The following is a 22,961-nucleotide window of genomic DNA, read 5'->3' as shown; positions in this document are numbered from 1 at the left end:
CCCCACACTCATTTCCCACAGACATCCCTAACAAAGACATTTCCTGGGAGAGATACTAATATCTTCATTTCGCAGCCCAGTACCTTTCCAGCTGTGTGAACGAACCGCCTTTGAGTGGTGCACAAAGAGAGATTACCAGCCAGATGATTGTCTTCATGAACTCCGTATACAAATCTCCTTAACAGGATCCGCGGGGATTGCCACACTTCACTGTCCATTTACACCAGCCCCCCCCCCCCCCCCCTCCCCCGGAGTCCAATTATCTCCCCCTAATTACGCTCCTCTTTCGGCCCTTTGCCTTCACCCCGCTATGGGAGAGGCCGGATCCTTCCTCCCCCCTCGGCGTTTAGTGCAAGGGGCACAAAACCCCCGGCAGGAGATGAGCGGGAGGAGATGAGATGCGCGGGAGATGCGCGGGAGATGCGCGGGAGATGCGCGGCGCCCCCCGGGCGCTGTCCGCCAGCGCGGTGCTGAAGCGGCCCGGGGGCTCCCTCCAGCGGCCCGGTGGGAGCCTGCCTGCCGGCTTTCAAGAGCTGGCGGTTGAGGGCTCGCACTGCTGATGAAGGGTAGTATGTAACCAGAGGTGAATGCAGACCGTGTCATCAGGGTTATATATACAGCAAGTATTTGGGACAATGCACATTGCTTGATCTCACAGGCAAAGTACTTTTATCACAAGGCTTATTTTCCCAAGAAAAATATTGCATCTTCCCTTCTGAGAAGCCTTACAAGTCCAAATAACCCATGTGATTAGGTAGCAATACCTGTGACCATCTTTCTGTGCCTCGGGATGTGGGGAGTTGGTTACGCTAAACTAGATCTGGGAATTAAAGTGTGCAGTTTGAAAGAAAAAACAGGGGGTAGAATTCAGATCATGAGTCTAAATAACGGGTTTCCCACTGATTTTGATGAGCCCAGGATTTCATGCAGAGAAAACATTGAACTCAATTCTGAACACAAAGAATTGTATATCCTGGAGTCAGCTTGTTACCGCACCCACTAGTATGCAAGGGGACAGTTGTCCAGATCCTCTTCTCAGCCACACAGGTATAAATCTGTTATAAATCTCCCTAAACTGATAAAATTGCAACAGTTTATACAAGAGGAAAAGCAAGTACTTTGACCTGTTTTCCCTTAATCTCTTAATTAGTTTTAGGTCTCATTGATAAATACATTCAGAAGCAGTTTAAATCATTTGTAATGCTGAACACAAGCACACAGTACTGCCTCATTCAGCTTTTTGCTGAATTCAACAAAATATTCATTTTTATGAATGCTCACAGTCCACCATTTTCTCTTGCAGTAACACTTAAGAGATTATCTGATGTTTTCCTCCCTTACATCACCAAAATTAATCTGAACTAACATCCTAGGTAAAAGTGGAGGAGAAAAAATACCTCATAACTACATTTTTTGTTGTTGTTGTTTAAGAAAAGAGCAAACATAGAATCACTGGTTCCTACTTTGCTAACTGCTCAGTGTTTCTGGGGAGATGCGAACAGCCTGAAACCCAGCTGACCCCAGCCCAAAATGTTGAGCAATGTGCTGCTGCTCAACCTGGGAAGAGACAGGAAAAAAGGTCCTGACATCATGATTTAGGTAAAGGAAATGCTGATACTGACTTAAGTATTAATTCTCTCAGGAATCAAATGAGAAATACAAGATCTTACTGATAAACAAGCGCATTGATTTTTGTGCCTGATCAGATACTTTGCTGGGGGTCATATTTACTTCTGACATTCTCCCACAGGAACATTTCATTTGTATTACATTCATTCTAACTTTTTTTCTTGGTGATAATGTGATATAAGAAACAAAATTTCTAAGACCATATATGTGTTCCAGGCATATGGGGAAGAATAAACAACTCAAAGCTCCTTAGTGTTATATAACGTAGGCAGATGATAATATAGACATGGGTTTTGACAAGCTCGGAATTATGTAAGCATACACTGGATTTTAAGCCTCTGCCCATGCATCCCTCATTCATATGAGTGAATTCCTTTGGAGTCAGTAAGCTTACTCCTTTAAGTCATCTGCATAACGGATATCTTGAAGGATCAAGTTTGAAATTGTGCATATTAAATCAAACTTTAAAAATATATTTAGAAATAACCTTAAAGTAGGTAATATCAAGACAGGGGAAACTCATTCTTCTCCCTTGGATAGCATCTGTCTTTCCAAGTCTATGCAGTTCTGTGAATTAGTGCAGTGATTTTTGCATCATTTTTTCCCCAAAAACTCAGTCTCAGGGTTGCTTATTATTAAAAGAGGAAAAGGCAGAATTCATGAAGCCACAAAGAGTCCTATAGTGATGAATCTGTATAATTATACAATGGCAAATGACAGCTTTTTAAATGCATATATCAGCTATATGATTTCTAAAATCTGATCATAGATATCAGCATATGAGTAAGTATCGAGCACACTCATTTCTTCAAAATTTCTGCCAAATGCTTGTGGAATATCTTTTAAAACTGTAATGTATAAGTATATTTTAAAGTTGGCTACCATTTGAGAATCAGAATCTAATCTCACTACCTTTATCCCTATAGTTGGTTTCATACCATTATTTACAATTCATTTTTTCTGCCATAGTCAGCTGTGGGTGATTTATAACCTGATTCTATGATTTTAGACTGGATTATATGATCTAGTTTCCTTTTATATCCTGTAACATCACCTGACCAGTATCAGTGGGTCACAGCATAATTAGATTAGAATTGGATACACTTTTCTCTGAAGCAGCTGCATCATTGTTGTGCTAAGTAGGGCAAATGCATTAGTTATATTTACAATTTGATGATTAATTACCTTCAGAGAGTTCCTCCAAAATGGAGGAACTCAGGCAGAAACATGAATGAAGCTTGCTTTTATCGGTAAATTTTAGTTTAGTTAGACAAAGTAGTCAGTGCACTTGTTCTCAATGAAAGTTACTTTGCTGGATTTGACAGATTTGACTTTTGTGCCATCAGAACACCTCTGGGTTGTTTTTATATTTTTGTTTATTGTTTGCTTACAGTTTCTCATGGTCCAGAAAGAGGCATAAGCTCTAAACCAGCAGCATCTAATACAAAATAATTGCACACTGGAGTAGTGCAGTTACAGCTGACACTTAACAACAGATCATGCTGGAATGATCCTTATTACTCTGTACAGAAACTGAAGGGGATACACATCTCCATTCCACCCTCTTACTGCACCTTTCAGTCCTGTCAATGATGTGACCTGTGCAGAAAATCGAAGGGGCAAAATGAGAACCATTTAATGGATTATTCTCTTTCCAAAGGACAGAGAACTTGAGGAATGGTAGGAATTCTTCCTCCAATTTCCTTATTTCAGGAACATCTGGCTAAGGATAAGAAAAGCTATATTATTTTATGTAGAAAGTGAATTTTAGTAAACAGAAAGAAATTAGGCTTTTGAAATTATGTTTAAGGTAATGGAAATTCCAAACATGAAAACCCTTACTCAGCTGGTGCCTAGTACCCCACCCCTGCAGGCAGCTTGCTAACATCCCATTTCTTTAAGCACAGTGTTCTCGCACTTGTCCACAGTTTTGTTTCTGAGCATCTGGTGAAGTGCCTCAACCACTTAGTGTTAAAGTCACCTTTCAGCCAAGCCAGAATCCGAACACTGTTCCAGTGGAAACACATTTCATGACTGTAAGTGTCTTCCTTATGTTTTAGAGATAGATAAGAAGGGGCTTTTGCTCTCCTTCTATGTAACAAATGCGGTTCCAGGGATGTGGCAGGCCAAGGTTTAAATCTCTGTTACTCCAGTGGGGATTGGAATCCACTACTCCTTACCTCAGAGAGTTTCCAAAGAAAACCTTTACCCACTCCATGGAAAGCTGTTCTTCTAGGAAGATAAAAGTTTAAGATTCGGTGTGCCAAAATAAATAAATAAATAAATAAATAAATAAATAAATAAAATCTTGAATCTGTAGCCAACTGATTAAGAAATTCATCTTCGCTGATGTCCTTGCTGAACATTTTAGTGTTTTATATAATGCTATTAAATCTTTCCCTCAAGCACATGTCCCAGCCAACAGACTCTACGCAGTGGTTCCCGGTTCCCTCTCTCTGACCTGATGAATCTTTCCCAGAGAATTTCTCTGCTTTCTTTTTTGCTGCTCCTCCAGCTCCCCAAATCCAAGCTGAGCCTACAGGGAAGGCAGTCCTTAGGGAGGCAGGAAATATTGAATGACGGTGAGCCTCCAGTCATTGAGCTGTTGTTATACAGATTTATAGATGTTTTAAAAGACAGTGGTAGGCCCAGTTCAGTGTTCAAACAAAGAGATAGAGATAGTATCCTTGGTGGTGAGGAGTGGGGAAGGGGACGTGGGGCTGAAAATCCCAAGTGTAGGGGAAAAACCTCATACTGAAACTCAAAATCATAAGGAAAGAATAGCTTTAAGACATATTCCCTGTCTTTCATAGTTCCCTCCTAGCTACTTCTCCTGTTGCTCACTGTGCTGGCTATTTTATACTCAATCTCAGCCATAGGTTATCATGTGTCGTATAAGGACCCATTAGAGGATGGTGGCACTCAACATACATTTCTGTCTTAAACTCTTGCAATCATGTGTTTGCAAACTACGTGCGCGACGTCCCTTATTGTGGCTTCTGGGGTGTTTTTTGTTGTTTGTTGTTGTTGTCATTAATTTGTTTAATCTCTAACCTCTCAGAGAAAAACTCTGTTTTATTTGTTCTATTCTTGGTGCAGTGCAGCTTGTACCCATCCCCAGCGCAGCAAAGATTGTAGAGTTGCAATCTGGCCCAAGAAGGGAGATGAATGCAAATCACTGTTATTGGTGCAGTGAATTTTGAGCATTCTGTTGCTAGCCTTGCTCATTCAAACCAGGGATAAAAGAAACCTGGCTGGCCAAAAGGGATCAGTCACAGAAAGTACTGAGTTCTTGCACAGCATTTCTTGGTACTAAGGATCTTACTAAGAAACCTTACTGGGACCTGACTGACACAGAAACTCTCAACACCTTGATTTAGGGACTTGATTTAAAGCCCACAGAGTGTAATGAAAGGAATCCCACAGACGTTAGGAGCTTTAGGTAAACAAAGAAGATAATTTCTCAGAACCCTGTTTAGGGAAAACATTGCTCTGAATCTGCATTTCTTCTGGAGGAGAGCACAAACGTGGACATCCAGGTCCTCCAGGAATATCTTGGAGTGAGCTCTGTCACTCTTATCTCTCCAAACACCCAAGTCTGCAGGCAGAGATATAAGTGTGGTACTACATAATCTAGAACAAAAATTATCAGGAAATGTACATAGGGTGAACTGCAAAGCCAAGCAGTCATTGGCTGACAGAGTAATATTTCCTCATGCAAGTTTTGCTTATAAGCAACTATTTTAAGAAGTGCTGCTACTTCATTTACCAGCTTCTGTTGCTGCAAGGTTTCACGCCGTTAGCCTTAGAAGAGAGAGGAAGGCTGCCAAGTTCATTAATTAACCAGTGCTGCAGTCTGAGAAATGGCTGGAGCATATTATCATAAAAAAATAAAGTAAAATGAACTCAATTTTTTTTCACTACCCCAACAAATAATTGTGTATCTCCTGAATAGTCTGATGCTGGTGTTATCATTTTGTAAGATGGTCTTAGCTGTAATCTAAGGAACAATTGTCCCTGGTATAAATGAAAGAATATTTGAATGAGTTGAGTTATTCAATTCTTCTACCTATTCAGTTTTGGTTTTCAAATTTGACTTGATCATTACTGTTTTGGATTTTTTTTTTTTAATATCTTTGCCTCTTCTGCTCACCTTAGGTCTACCACGGTAGAAACTTCATCAATAAATCCAGAGGTATCATCATGATGCAAATAAGAAATAATAATAACCAGGAAAATCAATCAGCACAGAAGAACTATGTGATATTATATTAGGCACCAAGTAAGGAGTAAGGATCTTAGTTAAAGAAATAAATTAGATCTTATGGCAGTTACTTAAGTAACTGAACAAGGTCTAGATATACACATTCTTTTATTGTGTGATTCTCTGTCATACATTAAAGTATCTCTAATGTTTATTAGTATTAATATTTTCCCTGTGCATACCAGATAGGGTTATAATTGATGTGGAAATCATTCCACACATGCTCAGAGCAGTTCTAATTTAATGTGCCAGACATGCATATTTTTTTAAAGGAAAGAGTTGTACGCATCACAGATTTCAGCTAGGGACTGGGAGTGAGGATCATTCCCATTTCATCACTAAATTTATCAATGGCCTGTGCTGACCCACACACATCACTTTATGTTTCTGTGCTTCAGTTGATTTGAAAATTTGCCTTTCTCAGTTGCTAAAATATGTGACTAATACATTCAATTGCTTTGAGATTTTTGTGCAAAACATGCCCATCACCTTCCATGATGTAAAAAGAAGACTACTGACTTGTCAGCCACGCATATTTTGTTAAAAAATGAATGTGCTGAAAGTAGTGGTAATAGTTTCATTATAACTCAGCTTTTTTTAAAAAAAGCCTGGTTCTGTATAATTCTCTTCTACCTCAGCCACATCATAAATGACTCCGTGATCTCTTTACATTAGTCCATACAGTAAAAGCCATACAGTTTATACAGGTCTGTGTATGGGTTACAGAGTAAGCCTCCTCCTCAGATGTCCTTCTCATGACCCCATGCCTCTTGCTTTCACATCCAAACAGTGAAGCAGTTTCAGTGATTGGAATGGAGTACATTCCCACCTGGATTAATTTGCTGCCTTAATAGAGATCTTTCCTAACATGGATCCATAGATTCAAACTCCCTCACATGGAACTGAAGGAAAACAAGAGATCAAATCGTGATCCTTGTGCAAATGTTGTCAGCTCTTGGGCCGGAAGCAATTCCTCCTTCCTGGGTGCTGTGTGAAATTGGCTGGAGTTTCTAGGTCTCTGGATGAGCTCTTTGCTGTCCAAAAATAATTAGCCAAAGTTAGGACACATTTCAGAATTCAGTCAATCCTTCTCTCCTAAGGCTGTAGCTATACTAACCCTATCTATCTATCCTAATCTGTCTAATACAAAACCGATAATACCCCATATTTAAAGTTCTAAAGTTTCCAACCACTTCATAGATTTGCATATATTCATATTAGATACAAATACCCAGCAAAGGCAATGATGTGGAATTTCATGATTTATTCTTTTTTGTTGTTTTTGTTTTGTAACTTGCTTTCTGGTTCAGTAATTACATTTGCAAGTCAAAATAATATTTACTATGTTCCTAAAGTTTGTGTATATTTAAAGGGAGTTTATAGGTGTCATTTAAAAATGGAAAATACACACGCCATTAATTAAGAGATGTTTGTCATAATTACTATCATTAAAAACTCAAACTATAATCTAGAAATCAGACTGTCTTCTTCTGGCTTATATGGATTCAGCAGTTGCAGATTTACAAAGAACTTTCAAATTCCCTAGTCAGAACATAGAATCCTTTAACGTATAGTGAAAATCCAAAGAATCTCAAAAAAAAAAAAAAAGTAAAATAAAATGCTAGAGCATCCTACAATTAAGGAAAGGAAAGATCATAAATCATAAAGACATACGTACAAAAATTCTCACAGACCTTATAGGAACTTTGTGGTCTACAAAATCTGGAAGGATAGACAGTCATAGCAATTATTCACTGGATAGTCATCTGGCATATAGCCTATTTTTCATATGTGATCTAGGGGCCTAAAAGTACAGGGTGGTAGTCAGTGGGATTTTTGACCTTCTGTAAGCTAAGGGGCTCCTTAAATCCTTAAGAGAAATGGACATACTGGAGTGAGTCCAGAGAAAGACAACTGGTGAAGGGACTAGAAAGCAAGACATATGAGGAGTGGCTGATGGAACTGGAGTTGTTTAGTGTGGAGCAAAAAAAAAGGCTGAGGGAAGAACTCATCACTGTCTACAACTACTTGAAAGGAGATTGTAGTGAGGTGGTTTTTGGTCTCTTTTCTCAAGTGACAAGTGATAGAACATGAGGAAACGATCTGAGATTGCACTAAGGGAGATTTAGAATATTGAGTAGAATTTCCTCATGGAGAGCATGTTTAAACATTGGAACAGGCTGCCCAGGGAGGTGATGGAGTCACAATCCCTGGAGGTATTTAAGAGACATGTGGGTGTGGTGCTTAGGGACATGGCTTAGATGATGGATGGTAGTGTTTGGTAGGTGATGGCTGGACTTGATGATCTTAAGGGACTTTTTCAACCTAAATGATCCTTTCATTCTAAGATGATTAAAAGACTGGAACTTCTGACCAATGAGGTGAGACTGAGAGAGTTGGGACTGTTCATTCTGGACAAAACACACAGCTAGGGCAGGGCATGGTTCCTGTGCTCACAGTACGAGGCCTTGTTTAGCATACATGCCATGCCTTCTGCATCCACTTCAGTCCATTGCAGCCTCAAATCCTGCACTGAGACATAGCTGCAGGCTTGTATCATGTCATCACGTGGCATGGTACATCACATCTTCATGGAATATGGTCTATGGGCTTATCACCATCCCCACCCGGTGATATCATGCAGCCCTGGAGCACAAGCTTCTAGCAAACATCAGGCACATGTACAATTAGTGAATCTTTCAGGGAATGATTCTGTGTTCACCCACTAGATCCCTGTGGTATGAGTAACATTGCAGGTGGAAAAGTTTGAAGAACATCAGTAAATACATGTCCTTTCTATCCATCGATAAAAAGAGCTTCTTCACCAGTGGCAACCATTCCTTTTCCCTCACTTGTTGAATTGTTACATAAGTGTTAGGAGGTATAAGAGATGCCTAGCTGTGAACTGTGGTTTCACTGCAGCTTCCTCAGCAACCTTAGCTACCAAAGTAAGCTGGAGGCAGGTTTACCCTTAGGCGGTCAGGACCATATTTGAGCAATTGACACTATCCTTCTTTTAAAAAGACAGTAACTAGCCTTCTCCCAGCAAAGCACTGATGATCTTTAAACATATTGATTTCAGAGTAGAGGATTACTCTAGAGAATTGAAAGTTGAAGGGAAGCTGTGACAGCCTTCAAGTATAAGAAGCAGCTACAGAAAGGAAGAAAATAATTGTTCTTAGTTTCACCTATAGCTAACAAGAGAGATGATGGTCTTAAGTTACTAAAAAGAATATTTGCATTAGATGGTAGGAGAAACTTTGCAACAACAAAGATATGTAGTTAATCACAATTTGCCTGGGAGGCTTCATCCTGAAATGTAATTGAGCAGTTTAGAGAAGCATTTTGTTAGGATTCATTTAGGTAACACCTAGGACCTGGAGCATGGCTTGAATGACCTGTCAAGGTCCTTTCATAGAATCATAGAATCATTAAGGTTGGAAAAGACCTTCATGCCCTACTTTCTATAGTTAAATGATACTGGCTCCTATTTATGGGTCTGATGTGAATTGTTCTCACCTCTCAGTTTCCAAAGAAGCAAACCATTTTGTATTTCTAACGATTCCTTCACTGAAGCTGACAGATTAGTCTGATCTAGTTTCATTTATGTAACCTGAAATTCCACAATTTCAGGAATTTATACCTGTGGTTATCTAAGGACATAGCGGATCAACCATTAATTTAAAATTAACCAATAATATTGCTGATAGTGCAAGAAAATATCAGAATCTAATCATCTCTTCCAAGAGAAGAGTCTGTATTCATGTCTGGGATTGCCCTCACCCAGACAGCACCTTGCTCTTGGACTTGTTGAACCTCATTAGGTTCACATGGGCCAACTTCTCAAGCTTGTCCATGTCCCTTTGGATGAAATCTCTTCCTTCTGTTGTATCAACTGCACCACTCAGCTTGGTGTCTTCTGCAAATTTGATAAGGATGCACACGATCCCATTGTCTATGTCATTGTTATTAAATAGTACTGGTCCCAGGACAGGCCTCTGAGGGACAACTCTCATGACCAGTCTCCACCAGGACATACAGGCATTGACCACCACTCTCTGGGTGTGAGCTTCAAGCCAGTTCCTTATCCACTGAATGATCTACCCTTCAAATCCATGTCCCTCCAATTTGGAGATCAGGTCGAAATCCCCCACCTGGATGAGAGTGTGTGAGTGTGGTGTTTCTCGTAGCATCTTCTTGTAGCATCTGCTTGTTTCTCTATGTGTGACACTCAAGATGGGTTCATCAGACCTAAGGCTGTTTTATGTTGCTGGAGTAGCAGAGCGCATTTCCTAGGGCTGAGAATCCTACCCCTGCCAGAAAGCAGAGAATTGGGCATTTACTTTCGAACAGACACAAAATACACAGACACTCCAATAAAGGTTCTTAGCAGTATACAATTGTCATTCAGGGAACATGGTGGATAATGTTCTCTTCAAGGGCAATAAACTCTGACCTTGCCAGGATAATCACGTTTTTCATGTTGTGAAAGGCAATACACTCATTCAGCAAAATGCCTTTATTTCCAGACTACAAAATCAGCATCAGAAATTCAGATCAACTATAAAGAAATCTTCAATAAAATATTTTTAGTCTGCCATTTCGACTCCTGCCTGATACAGGAATTGCTTAGTAATGATGAATACTCTGCAAATTCATGCTGGGTTTTCTGTTCAGAATAGAAGATGGCATAAAGCACACGTGGAATACAGACACTCTTGTTTTTCTTAGTGGAATTAGGGTGGTAGAGTAGAGGTAGGTCAACTCACTTATTTTTAATTGTTATCATAATTTTGAAGACAGACACAACAGTTTGTTGATAAGAATGCACTTTTCTGAAACATCTGGATGATCCCATTCAAATCCAATGTTACTGCTGAGATGCTGCAAGCCCTGGAGCAAGTTGGCTAGTGAGGTACCACTGCTTGCAACTGCAAGTCCTGCAGATGAGCAGTGCCTTCTTCTGTAATCCAGCGAGTTTTTGTTGAATACTGATGTCAATATCACCCTCTATCTCCTAGAGCAGGGATTTTTCAAACAGCAATGAAAATGACTCTTCCATTTCAGTTTCAATTTGAGTTCAGAGGAAACTGGAAGCTGAGAGTGACCATAACCACATTTTTCATCCCTCATCAAAATGTTTTTATTGCATACATTTCAAAAATAGTGTACTCCCCTCTGGAAACTCCAGAACCTCTCTGATGTTTCCAACTTGATGTCAGGAACGGTGGGACTTTGGTCCAGTCATTCTTTTGTTCAGTGGAATCTATTCTAAAACAGAAATATTTGAAGAAAACACAGATGAGCTGGTGAACAAAAATCCGAAGTGAAATCTTCCTCTGGGAGACTGTGAAAAGAAAGCTATGCAGACTGATAGCTTTTCAGGTCTCCAAGGAAATATTTTGTGTAGTGGACAACTCTGATGGCAGAATCTTCCATTTCAATTTCAGAGACAGAGCTCTGCTACCTCATCCTGCATTGACCTTCAGAACTGGGTCATTAGGCTTGTTTGAATGGGTACAGTGCAGAGTGAATGTGCCCAGCATACTTCTAGGCTTGAGATGGAAAGTTTGCGTATGAACAGACAACCACTGGTCTTTGCTGGCTTGAGAACGCTTATGTCACACTCTGCTGTGAATCATAACCCTGTTCCTTGAGCAGGTTGTGCCATGCAGCACCAAGAGCCATTTATTTGAAGGAGCCCATGGTCCTCCACAAAGGCCCTGTGTGTGTTTGGAGTCCTGGGGCTGACTTCCATGCAGGACTTCAGAGCTTAAAGTGAAATTTAAGTATGCTCAAAATGAGCATCGGTAATGCTCTATTCCTATAAAGCCTGCCCTGGTGTTGCCCACAAGATACCTGAATCTTAAGTATCTCTGAGTGATCACATTTTCCCTTCTAGATTCTTCTGCAGTTGTACCAGTCTGAAAAAGGTATTTGCACACCTACAAGTCTGAGCTGCCCAGAAATGTTGTGCCTCTTTGCTCCTACCTACCTACCTACCTACAAAAAAAAAAAAAAAAAAAATCTTTAACACATGTACTCACACAATTGGTTTGATCTGTATTAGTGTGGGGTTTTTGTTGCTTTGTTTGTTTGTTTGTTTGTTTTTCTATAAAAGCCCTTCATAAAAATTTTCTGGTTCTCCAAATTTGTCTTACCTGTCTCTAGACATGACTCCCAAGTATGTGTGTGTATATATATATATATGTTTATATTTAAATAGCATCTGGGATGAGGTGTTCAGATTGACTGGTTCTACTTTTTTGATTAATATTTTTCTCTTTGAGAAAAAAATATTTGGCATGACTTAGAGATTTTCACTATTTTTTTATAATACAGAGGAATATGTCAGAAGGCAAAAAAGAAGTTCAAAATGCATGAAAAAGTTATTTATGATACAACTATGTTGTCTATTTATTGCAAGAAGATGTTAGTTTTATGTTTACATAATGATGAATTGAGCTGATGTGGATGTTCATGAGGAGGGCAACATGAAGAAGACATTTAAGTACGTTCTTGTTTTTCTCCATAATTTAATACAGTTTTCACATGTGGTTACTGTACAGTATCTGAAGTCCACTTAATATCAACAGCTAACATGTTTGTAGAGCATGAAAAAAATAAGAAAAAGAATCAAATTGTTAACAAGAAGGAAACATTAGTGATTTCCTAGGGTATCTGAAATGTTTTGTTTCACTTGTGTTCTGATAGTTAGCAAACCAAGATTGTTGGAGGAAACTGCTTAAAAAATATCAGAGTTGGTAGGCATATCTCCATCAAACAGACCAGGCTTTTTATCAAGCATTAAATATAAATATCTTACCCTAGCAATGACTGTCTCCTTTCCCCTTGAGCCTTTTCATAGACTTGACTGCTGCACTGTCTGGCATCCAAAAAAACATCAACCAGTTGGGATGAACACTTTCTAAAACTGTTTGTGTCTGGTTTCCTTCTTTAAAGTTCGGAACTAATGTTCTCCTGTTTTCCTGAAATTTCAGTAAAAAAAATCCACTTCGTCAGCTAATTCTTGACTTAAATTCAGTGGTGTGTTTTTTTCCATGAAACACAACATTGTCAGCCTTAGTGTTCCTACCCCTTCATGTCCAAGGCTACAACTTCTTTTCAAGTACTCATCTGCTGAGTGCTCCTAGGAGAGCAACGTTTACATATCATGACTGCTGCTATATTGATCTATACAGTAGATATATGAGCTAAACACTCACTCATATCAAACGCTGCTTTGTTCAAGCAAATACTCCTTTGAAACCCATAAGTTCCTATGTGAGCAGGTTAAGAGTGACCTTGCTCCAAAGTGGCTGCTTTTAAACAAAGTCTGAACAGCAAAACTGAGTACAATTCATGGCTACACATTGGATCAAACCTCGTATTACTTATACAGAGCTATGCTGATTTAAACCATTTGTGAGGCATCTTCTGTTAGTTTATATTATATCCATCAAGATTTAATACTCTCCAGCAGCTCTCATTGGTTTCAGCTGAATTCATTATTTAAGATCAGAGACAGTGGTTATTTTGTCTTGTATAATTTATTTAATATTCCATGAACAGTTCAGTCTCTATTTCTCATGCTTACACAAGCAGCAAAAACAAAGGCATGTCTTGTATTGTCAAGCAACGAGCATTTGGCCCACTGTAAATATCAGGGTTTAATGTTAATCCCATCCTTGTTTTACACCAGAATAGTCCACTGCCTTCAAAGGAACCAGTACTACCTAATCACACCAGTGTCAATTCAGAATGAATCCTGCACTATACATCTCCTTTGGTAGCAAAGTGGAAAAAAAAAAAAAAAAAAAAAAAAAGACCTAATCCTTTATTATTTGTCTATGGCATATTCTGCCAGGCAAAGGACTGAGTCAACTTTTTCCCACAGCACTCTTTGTACTTTTGATGTCAGTCTGACTTCTAGCTCACCACACTGAAGCATTCACCATGACTAATAACAAAACAACACCCACAGGTTTCACAAAGGAAAATGTTTGTCCTTGCCTAACTCTGTGAGATAAAGTTTTAATCCGTTGGTCTGGAATGCTGTAACTTTTCATGGCCTTTGTCCTGTACATTTCCATTTGCTCCCATGTCCCTTCCTTATTTTTTATCCATGATAGATCTTAAATGAGAGTTAAAAAATGGAAGTAAAAGAGACTTTTAAAGAGAGTATTGGATAATACTAGATGGTTTTCAACAAAATTCCCATTTAAGCTTGGAAAAGAGAGATTCAGTCCTGCTACTGTACCTGAGCTGTGTTCAGCTCAACTCCAGATATCAAAGGCTCCTGGACCCTTTTACCGCATCCTAAACTATCCTAAAGTTTTCCTTGCAGGCTCATCCATACCTTCACAGTCTCTATTTCCTGCGGTCTCTCCAAGACTCCCTGAGGACATATCACCATTGGTTATTAATGCAGTTAAGGATGCTTGAAATCCTGTATTCTCCCAAGTTTAGTCAGTGCAAAGTGGCACACCAGAATACAGTCCACCACCTTCATGCTTCCTAAGGTTTCTCCAAAGTAAGGGCAGGACTCAAGTGCTTCAATCTGCCATGTTTACAACCCAATATTAGCACCAGGGATAGCTGAGAACCTTGTTTGGTTTTTTGTTTGTTTGTTTGTTTGTTTTTTCTCTTCTTAATGCTTTGCTAGGAGAGGATATTGCTGAGGTCCATCTCTTCTTGTTTTTCATAGTCATCGTAGTCAACAACAAAAGGAGATAGTGAGAGCAAGAATAAGCACAAGGAATATTAATTGCATTCATTGTGGCTTTCAGGTCCTTTTCACACACACAAATATATATATATATATATATATTAAAATGCAAGCAAAGCACTCATGATAGGAAATCTGAAGAGAGGAATTGTTTTCCTTATCATTTCTGAGCTAGAAGGCCTACAACATGACCTGAAATTCTGAAAGTTGATGTTTGTGGTCTCATACATAAATCAGCTGTAGATTCATTGTGCTAACTCCCTCTCTAACAACACCTTTGCAAAATGACAGCCAGTTACAGGTGTAGTTGTGGGGGAACTTTAGTCTTCTGTTAAAAATGTTGATAATTAAGTGTAAATAGCTTTTGTTTCCAGCACTCTTTTGGCTTTTTAGGCTAATAGTTTAAAAAAGAAGCAGCTGTGGGGGGTTGTTTGTTTGTTTGCCAGCAGGTATAACTGATTAACACAAACATCTGATCAGCAGAGCTTCCAGTCAGAGTAGAAGCAAGCTTTGAAGAACACATTTGAATAATTTGGAAAATAACACTGAAGATGATGATACCCTCATTTATTTTTCATTACTGGTATTTTCAGTACAATTTTAGTTAAATCAGTTTACTTTTTAAAAAAAGTATTAGGCTTACTCTTACCCGGACTAGACTGCTTTTCGTAAGAGTGTGTTTATTCTTTAATAAAGGATCTGAAAGGGTTTTAAAATCATTACCTTTTGCAGATTTTTATTTCCATTGCAGAACCAAAAAGGAGAAAAAAAATGATTTGCAAAATCTTCTTTCCTCCACCTATGGCCTCATCTTGATAATTCAGAGGAAAACACATACAACCTGACCTAACATAGCTAGGCAAGCTTCTCTTGTGCAGGCTGCTATAATTCTGCAAACTGCACTGAATCAGGGTCACCTGCACACAAATCATGGCAATTGCCAGTTCCATCGGGAAGAGATGTGGAGTACATACTGCAGGTAATTGCTGGGATGCACATACATTTGATCAGATGAAAACAGCAACAAAGTGTGTCAGAAAAGATGAACTGCTGTCAGCTCTCCAAACATAATTATCGCTCACTCAGTTCTGACATCCTACTTCGGATAAGAGCCATTATCTACAGCAATAAAAACAGCTGTGCAGAGCACCACCACAAACCCATTTAGTAGAAATATAGACTACCTAATTCTGTTTTCCTTAAAATCTAGTTAAACTCTTTCCAATGCTGCAAAGCAGCTTTTATGATTTTTTTTTCCTACCATTCCTCCTAATCAGTTGCATAATCTATTAAAGGAAGTACTAGCAGTTCTGCCCTTTACTATCTTGCATTAGATTAGAGAGAACTACTGAGAAAAAATGGGGAAAATTTCCAAAAGTGGCTTTCATTTTAGAGGTCCAGTTTTGGGGTGTCCAGACTCACCCTTATACTCAATGAAGATCTCAGACATTTCCAGACTGGGTATCAGCTAGAAATTTTTTGTCAATGAGAAGTTAGCTATGATGTCTGAAATCTGGTCTCTAAATACTGGTGCATCTGAAGTGGGAGATAGTTATCTAGAATTTGGATGTCGATCTATGTAAATCAAGGGTAAAAAATAAATAATTAAATAAATAAATCTGCATTTGGTAAGGAGTGGTCCACAAAAAACAGGAATGATTTTTCGTTCTTAATATCTATGATGTTTTGCGTGTGTTTCCCCATTTCAGATGAAATTATTATAAATCTTTGTTTAGATGTAGTCACTTTTATTAAGAACAATTTATTTTTCTTGTGGCTTTAAATGGGACGTGCCTTCTATTAAATGTAATTACTTGGTATTTGTTTTGAAGAGTAAATGTACAACTTGCAAGGAAGATCAACTTCTGCATAAAAAGATGTATAAGGAAAAGTCAGACAGTCTGATCTTCATGAGTCTGAAATGGGAAAGTGCAGAAAGGGAAAATCCACAGCTGTTTTGCATTCCCTTCCAAGCAGTGAGCAATCTAATACCATCACTTCAGCAGTTTCCTAACCTCCCCTCTATGATTGTCATGGGCTGCTTTCAGTGTGTTTCTCTACTATACGGGCATTTGTGCTGTGCCTTATCAGTTTTGTTTGTTTGTTTGGGCAAGGCAGGGAGAGGGGGAAGGGCGGTGGTGTTACAGGATCTACTCTTGGTTAGACCGCCCAGGTAATTTAAAGTAATTCTGTAGTGCATGTACTGTGGTTTCAAGTTTACATATATTTTGAAAAGAAAATGGAGATTCCTATCTGAACTTTTTATGTTTACCTAAACACACTAAATGAGGTGACATTTTTGGACAATAAAATGATGACATCTGGAAGGTTTGGCATTAGATTTCTTCTTTTAATTACACTGCAATGCAGCTGTCTTGAGAGCGGAAGGAGAAGATACCTACCCAGCAGACAAAATACTGAATAGGGGAGGTTATTCACCAGAAAGAGCAAGACCGTTCATTCTAAACAGCATCCTGTGTGCAAAATGATGACGAGTGCTGTGAACAGGAGATATGATCACCAGATATCATTGTGTAGCTCAAGATCAGTTCCTAGGTGAGGGTCAGAGAGAGGGTTCAGCAAACTATCCTGTAGCCATAGAAAACTGTTCCTAATGATGAAAATTTACCCACCTCTGTCTGTTCACGTGTACGTATAGGATACGACCCTAGTATGACAATGTCGCAGACATGTCTACTCAATTTAATATCCATAAAAAGAAAAGTACCAAAAGGTTATCAGCAGTCCCAGAATAGATGTTTGCTGTTGTTGTAAAGGTTTTGTCTGAATCCCAAATTTTAGCCTGACTCAAGTGGAGTTGGATGTGATGTGCTGAAAATAATTTGACATTTGTGGCTGTTCAATGGCACTAGCAGGGTTATGTATTTGCTTGACTGCCTCTGTACATCACTCAAGTTATGTCAGCTCTTACGTGTCTGATATGATATGATTTTCCTGGAAGATCTCTTGTACCACACTATGTTGCAAAACATGGTTGATAGCTGATCTGCCAAATTGTATGGTTTGAGCTACCAGTGAACTATTTACTCAGACATTCAATTTTCTACGTTTCTAATGGATTCAATGATATGGAAAGAGCAAGAAGGAAATAGCTATTTCTCTAACAGCAAATTAAACCTCTTATTCTGAATATTAAAGGTATGTATTTCTGAATTCTATCTTCAACTAGAATAATTGATTTTACACAAATATGTCATTTTTCAAAAGGAAAATGGTCTTTGTTTTCCAAATCACTAGCAGTGTAGGAACAATAGGTATGTTAAGATACTCTGAAATAGCATGGAGAGGACCATGGCTGAGACCAGTTATTCCCATTGTGGGCAACCTATTCATTCCTTGGGGTACACACTATATTTTGTTAGACAGGGCTAACCACCCTTGGAGGCTACAGATTTCACGCATCTTAAGGGCCAGACTGTGCTCCTAAGTACATCATGAAGTCCTCTAGTGCCAGTTTTGGAAGCAAGAAGACCAAGATTCTTAAAAGAGCTTTGCTCTCCTGGAGGCCTGAAAGAAGGTCTGAGTTTTTGAAGAATCAGCTGATGTTCCTATGGGAGCTGTGCACAGCTGAACCATAAAACTCAGTTCTAAATGAAAAGGCTTTATATGCAGGAGGTCGTACTTATACAAATAGCTGCTTTCACATTTAGCAAACCAGGGTAAAGCACCCCTCTTAATCAGCACGGTCTGTGCTTGACTAAATTTACTATCAGTAAACAACAGCTCTTTTTCTCTCCCCGTCTTCTCAGATACATGCTATATTCCTAACTTTCAGTAAATTATATATATTTGGATCAGATAAAAGACTTAACACTCACTCCAGCTGTGAGCAGCAATAAAAGAGCTGTTGTACCATTGGACAATGTAGAGGATCAGGAACAGATGAGCTTTCTGGAATATCAAGGCAGCAGTTTGGGCACTTTTGTGGGACAGGTAGGTCTCCAATAGACTTTGATGAAGAAGTACTCATAATCTAAAACAAACACACATTGTCATTTAGCAGAGTCCCAGGAGAAGTCAGATGGAGTGAACATGGGAAATAAGAAAACTCTTTACAAGGTGGTTTAACAATAAAGCAGCAATGATTTTGGTTAATGAGTTGGCAGCAGTGCCAGCTATGAATACTCACGTGCTTCCTCTCCCTGTGGAGGCTGTGCTGTGAACTCAATCAGACAACTGCTCTAGATATGAAAATCACTGCCAATGCCAAGTGTTTGTTTTTTAAGTTGGCTATGTTCCCTGATACAGTTCACAGTAGGGTCCCACAAATAATTGATCTGGCACGATAAAGAGGACGCTGTGCTGAGGGATCAAGGTGGGCAAGAGGCGCACAGAGACACAGGTACTTACTGGTTTTGCTGCCAAGAGCTTTGATTCATAAAATCATGGTCTCAGCTGGAGATAGAGGCTTGCTACAGCCCAGCAGTGAGAGAGTGCTGGAGTCTGTGCTGCCAGATGTTCTTGTTCTATACAAAGTAGAGCATTTTGGTCTCAAATCCCACACTTCTCATGCAACCCTCAGCTCATTTCTGGTGATCAGTTCTTATAAAAACATAAATTATTTCCCCTCTGTGTAACCTAGGAAAGGGGGTAGATGGAGAAGGGAAAATGGGGAGGTTTCTGAGATGTGTTAGGTACAAAATCCAACCTTGTGGCAAGCTGCTATTTTTAGTTAAACAACTAATTATGAATCAAAATGCTTCTCCAAACCTAATTAACCAATAATAATTACCATAGCAACCAGTTCTTTATGTGGCACATTCTGAAAACACTCTTAAAGTAGCATAACAGTTTTACTTTCCTAGTTTTCCCAAAACAGCCAAGAACCACTCTAATCTGCTATTGAAGCCAATCTTAAACCAGAAAAGCAAATAGGAAAAGAATTAAATAATTTCCCACAGGCTCATTTCAGGAATTAATGAAATTCCTGCTCTTTAGTGTTAATCTTTCTTGAGAATGTCCAGCTAAAGATTATGTAGAAAATAATTTCTTTAATTTTCAGCCGTGTTTTGGTGAGATTAGCCCCAACACTGTTTTGTTTCTATACAGAAGAAAAAAAAATCATCTGCTAAGAAGCTTAACAATAGGTTTATTTCTGCAGAGCATGCTAGTTTTATTTGTTTGGTTTTTTTCTTCTGTCTGCACTTGGGGTGATAACACAGAAAATTCAGAGTTCCCCCATATTTCAGAATTTTTTTCTAGGCTTTTTCAGCTTTCTTTCCTCCATCTCCAATGTGCTTTCCATATAAATGTATGCTACCTTTGGCTGAGCTATTCATGATGAAGATTCTCTGCGGTAGTGACTCTCTTAGGGTTAGCTGACCGTCAACATATTTCCAATCTTTTGGATTTGTTGAATATTGATTATTTACTGCTCCTTAGGTTAAGAGCTCCTTGGAAGTGCTGAGTTTAGTTAGGCACTATGCATTGCAGAAATGTCTATTACTGGCAGGTCTCAGAAAGCACTGAATTAGGAGACTTTACAGCAGACCTTATTGATTTACATTCCCTGATGGACAAATGCACTTTTTCAAAGAGGAAACACATGGCAGAATTCAAAGAAACATCAGTTATGATTTTTGAAGATCTAAAACTTTTTGACACTTGCAAACTCCTCCCTAACTCACTCTCTGATTATAAACTCCTGGAAATAGTCATAAACTCCAAATCAAGACAAACTCAACTAGTTTCTCTTAACAGAAATGCGTACTAAATGCTGTTTTTATGCATAACCCAGCTCTGCTCTCAACAGCTCAGACAAAATCCCTCACCAGTACCCTTCTGAATTTCCAGTTTCCTGAACTACATTCAATTCTGTTGTGATAATCTTTCTGTGTCTGGGATTCATGAACCACTTCGCAACAGTCTTTTGAGCTCCTTCACTGTCTTTTTAATGATTTCTCGTTTCCCTGTTCCCTTACTTTACTATACTGCACCTCTTCCACCTGGCCAGCTGTGTCCATTGCCTTTTAATTGTTTCTTTGCCTGAGATCTGGTTGTTCCCGAATTCACTCTAAATATTATCATGTTTTCAGCTACCCCAGCAAAACCCTTTTCATACAATGAATGACAAATATAGATGAATTGGTCAGAATCCATGTGTACTGTCAAATTTAAGTTTAAACTTGTCTGACCTGTACTTTCTCCTTTCATTGCCTTTGTGTTTTTTTCACTTCAACTTTGCAAAGTACCCTAAGGTGCCTCTATGAAGGATATTTTATAAATGTAAATTTGATTTGACAAGTGATTTCTCTGTGAACTAAACTTTTAATTATCTCCTCTGAGAAATGTGGAAAGCAAAGTTTTGGAGTAATATTTTTTATGGCTATTTCTAACCATCTGCATGATCTTGTCAAGTAACTTTCTTTAGCTGTATTCATCCTGCTTTCAATCATGTGCAACTGCAGGTTCAGCATGGACAGTGCAGGTCCTGTTACACAAAGATTCCCAAGCAGCATGGTGATGGATGCTTATTTGTCTGCAATTTTTAAATATACAAGAAGCAGACCTCCCAGAGCTCTATTAAACATCAAAATGTGTCACTCATGGCTTTCCAGATTACCTGATATTTCTGCTATAGCTACTTATTTGAGTTCTGTGCAAGGTAAAAATGGACTAAAGGACTTTTAAATGTGAAAACATTTTCCTTTTTTTCACCCTATACCTCAGCTTTCCTCCTGTGTGAGCACTGATTATCTTCAGGTCAGTCAAAAAGATCTGCATGCATTTTATAAAATCATAGTGTACCCTGGACTGTGGCCCTGATATGCAAAAGAAAATCCTGCAAGACTTCTGGAATTGACCACTGTAAACAGCAAGAGAAAGGAGTGACAATGAAAGACTCAAGTCTTTTATGGATTTTATTTTTATTTTTTAATCATTATTATAATTTTTATTAAGAAGAGACACAGATTGACATCTTTGCAAGGCAGAACACTTGCCTCTTTAAATTTGTTTCAGTCAGATGACTGTGTAAGAAAAGCAAATTCTGCCTCTGAATAAGCTGCAGTTTTACCTGTAGCATGTTTTCCATAATTCCCTTTGTCCAAATCAAGTTATGTACTCATGAAATCTAATTGAAGGCCAAATTCTACTGCATTTGCTCTAAGGAGATCTGCTGAAGTGAGTGGCACTAGTCTTGAGTATTAGCAGAGACAGGTGACTGAACTAGGCTCATGTGGATGTTACAATTGAATTTGCAAGTAAACAAGAATGCCCTGACACTAGACTTCTGCTTGTTTGTTTGTTTTTGTCACCCTAAACCCTAGCTTTCCTAGTGTGTGTGCACAGATTATCTTCAGGCTGGTCAAAAGGATATGAAATGTTGTCTTCTCCAGCCACCCACAGCTGACTTCAGTCGTGCTGAACAATGCAATCAAAACTGGTCTTATCTCATGTCAACCTGCCATACACTTACTAGCAGCCTGTGGCAGAAAGGAGTTATCTCATGGGTTGAATTACTGTATTTTCTGTTTTATAGTGGAGCAAAGGTGGAAAGTGTTGAGTGGAAACTGGCTGGTCTCAGGCACATTATCTCCAGACAAACAGGGTAAGGTGGAAGAAAGGGAAAAAGCAGTAGAGAGGTGGAATTGTGACAAACACAGTGAGGCTAAATAGTCTTGAATTCCTCCCTTTTTTAAAGGAAAGGCTGAGAGGAGGTATGATATAAGTCAGTAAAATCAGGTAAGTTGAAAGGAAGATGAATTGGGAATGATTAGTTGCTGTTTCTCGTATTATAAACATGATGTGGCACTCAAAGAAATGATAGGGCTGCAAATTAAAGAAAAATAAAGGAAGCATATTTATCACAAAGTGCCTAATTAAATTGTAGAAATCTTTGTCATCAGATGCCATAAGGGCCAAAGGTATAATTAGCTTCAGAAAGATATCAGAGAAAAATGCACATGGTAGATCTACCGGGGGCTGTTGAGCAGATGGATGGAGTATGCCACCTCCAGCTCAAAGGTGCTGTAAACCACAGGATCCTGGAAGCTAGGAAGATGCGAAGATCATGCTAAACAAGCCCTGTTTCTCAAAAGCTTTGCCTAGACATCTATTATTGGCAAAGGTTAAACAGAACTTCAGCTGGAGCCAGGATACGCATTCTTATTTAATCAAGGCATATAAATTGTAAATGAATTCCCTGTACTATCCTAGAACAATGCTCCAGATTCAGAAATATAGGAATGCATAAAGCTGAAGTTTCTGCCAAATGCATTTAGTCTGATATCAAATCTCACTTCTGTAACCGACATGAATGTGAGGAACGAGACTTGCAATCCTTAGGCACAGCATCACAATGAGATTAGGGAGTTTTGC

The 22,961-nt window shown here is 38.8% G+C and overlaps 1 protein-coding gene across 2 annotated transcripts in view; it reads left to right on the top strand.

Moving 5' to 3' along the window:
* The window catches only part of ADCY8 (adenylate cyclase 8), a 127,904-nt gene that overhangs the window by 4,753 nt on the left and 100,190 nt on the right, over positions 1 to 22,961 (top strand). The window lies entirely within an intron of this gene.

This window comes from Anser brachyrhynchus (assembly GCF_964034855.1).
Source record: "Anser brachyrhynchus genome assembly, chromosome: 2".
Classification (NCBI taxonomy): domain Eukaryota; kingdom Metazoa; phylum Chordata; class Aves; order Anseriformes; family Anatidae; genus Anser; species Anser brachyrhynchus.
The sequence above is the reverse complement of the archived record's forward strand: the minus strand, read 5'-3'. Positions and strand labels throughout refer to the sequence as shown.